At 39.9% G+C, this 2,371-nt stretch overlaps 1 pseudogene; it reads right to left on the bottom strand.

Annotated features, from left to right (window-relative positions):
• Positions 1-987: 987 nt before the first annotated feature.
• Positions 988-1,368, bottom strand: LOC145016471 (putative mitochondrial protein AtMg00860 pseudogene; annotated as a pseudogene).
• Between the last annotated feature and the right edge of the window lie 1,003 nt (positions 1,369-2,371).

Raw genomic sequence — 2,371 nt, 5'->3', positions numbered from 1 at the left:
ATCATAAAGTTCATGTTTTAATTGTTTAGAGTCCATATCTTGAAGCCATTTAGCCATATCTAAGTCCCAAACTTGTTAAGGAGGGGTTTAAGGGCTCAAAAACCCACTTATTGTGAGTTTACGGCCCATGAATGCTCCATGGCCGTAAACTCATGTATGTGGTCACAAATTATGTTTTGAATTCGAATTTGAAGGCTAAGAAGGTTACAATACAAGCTAAGGAATGTACCTTAGAGATTTGAAGCCTTAAATTTGAGTTTTGGACCCTTAAACTTGGATTTAGGAGAGAGGTTATAGAGAGAGTAGAGAGAGAAGGAAAAAGCTTCAAATGGATGCTAGAACACATTTATATAGGTCTTAAAACTTGTACGCGGTGGAATTCTACCCGATACCGGCGTTAAACGCGGTTTTTGGTCGCACCCGATTAAGTTACCGTCACCCGGCGGGGACATTTTTAAAACTTATGAAAATAATGATTTTGGGTTAATAACATAAGTTCCTGAGTGATTTAGACACTCAATAAAATAAAATAATCATATAAGTTTGAATAATTAACTCCAAAGAGAAAACGGAACGAATTTGATAACGGCGACCTTTCGGGTAGAACGGGTTTTGGCGACGAACAATTTCGGGTTGTTACAGTTGGGTTGTACATGCATCTCTTATTTTCTGCAAGTCCGGGTCATTTTTGCATTCATCAACCAAGAAAGCACCTTGGACCCACACTGGTTGAGACATCAAAGGGGTGAGAAACCCCTCCTCAGCTCTTCTTGAAGGAGCATCTGCAACCCGATTTTCCCGTCTTGGTTTGTATTGTATCTCAAAATCGTATCCAAGTAATTTAGCTACCCAATTTTGTTGATCAGGTGTAGTAATTCGCTGTTGAAGTAATAACTTCAAACTTTTCTGATCAGTGTACACAATGAAGGTTGTACCTAACACATAAGAATGCCAGTGTTGAACAGATAAGACAAGAGCCATAATTTCTCACTCATAAGCCGATTTCGATAAATTTCTATCACTCAAGGCTTTACTGTAATAAGCAATTGGCCTATGTTGCTGCATCAACACAACCACAATTCCTCTGCCTGAAGCATCACATTCAACCGTGAAAGGTAAAGAAAAATTAGGAAGAGCCAACACAGGGGCAATCACCATGGATGCCTTCAATTCCTCAAATGCCACCTGTGCTTCAGAAGACCAACTGAAAGCGTCCTTCTTCGTAAGATCAGTCAGTGGACAGGCTAAAGACCCATAATTTTTTATGAACTTTCTATAATAACCCGTTAAACCTAAAAAAGCACGTAAAGCTTTAACAGACTTGAGAATGGGCCACACAACCACATCATCGATTTTGGTGGGATCCATCGCCACGCCTTATCCAATGATTATATGACCCAAGTACTCAATAGATGATTGCCCAAAAGAACACTTTTTTTTGTTGACCATAAACCGATTTTGCATCAAAACTGGTAATGCTACAGTGACATCTTGTAAATAGGTTTCCCAAGTGGGGCTATAAATAAGTATATCATCGAAAAAAACAACAACCATCTTACGTAGATAAGGACGAATGATGTCATTCATGAGTGCTTGAAAAGTCGCTGGGGCATTCATAAGGCTAAAAGGCATAACAAGATACTCATAATGACCATCATGTGTCCGGAACACCATCTTCTCAATACTCTCCGGTTGCATTCGAATATGATTATAACCGGACTTAAGGTCGAGTTTAGAAAAATAACAACCACTGTGGAGTTCATCAATCAACTCTTCTACCATCGGAATTGGGAATTTATCTTGAACGGTTTCCTTAATTAAGGCTCGATAATCCACACACATACGCCAAGATTGGTCTTTCTTTTTGACTAAAATCACAAGGCTGGAGAAAGCACTCTTACTAGGTCTGATCATTCCCATCCGTAAGAGTTCTTCCACTTGCTTTTCAATTTCCTCTTTCTGAACATGTGGATAGCGATAGGGACGCACTCAAATAGGAGAATGTGGTTCAGAGATAATAATGGCGTGATAATGGACACGAGGGGGGTGGCAAACTATCAGGGCACGAAAAACTATCTCGAATGAAGATAAGATATCCTGTAAATCCATCAATTGGGTCTTTGATAAACCCTTCTCCGGAGGAACTCCATTTGTTGGTGAACAGGGTGTGTACTTGGGAAATTCATGAGCAGACGATAACCAACATTGAAAAGAAGACAGAGCTTTGTGTGATTTACCAATGCCCTGTAATGTAATTAGAGCTCCTTCATAATGAAATCGCATCCATCCTTGCTCCCAATTGTGAGTGACTTCTCCCATAGTGCATAGCCAAGACATTCCCAACACCATATCATGATGACCAGCCTCAATG

Source organism: Lactuca saligna, chromosome 9, assembly GCF_052625555.1.
Source record: "Lactuca saligna cultivar CGN05327 chromosome 9, ASM5262555v1, whole genome shotgun sequence".
Taxonomy (NCBI): Eukaryota; Viridiplantae; Streptophyta; class Magnoliopsida; order Asterales; family Asteraceae; genus Lactuca; species Lactuca saligna.
This window is presented reverse-complemented; position numbering and strand designations above follow the sequence as displayed.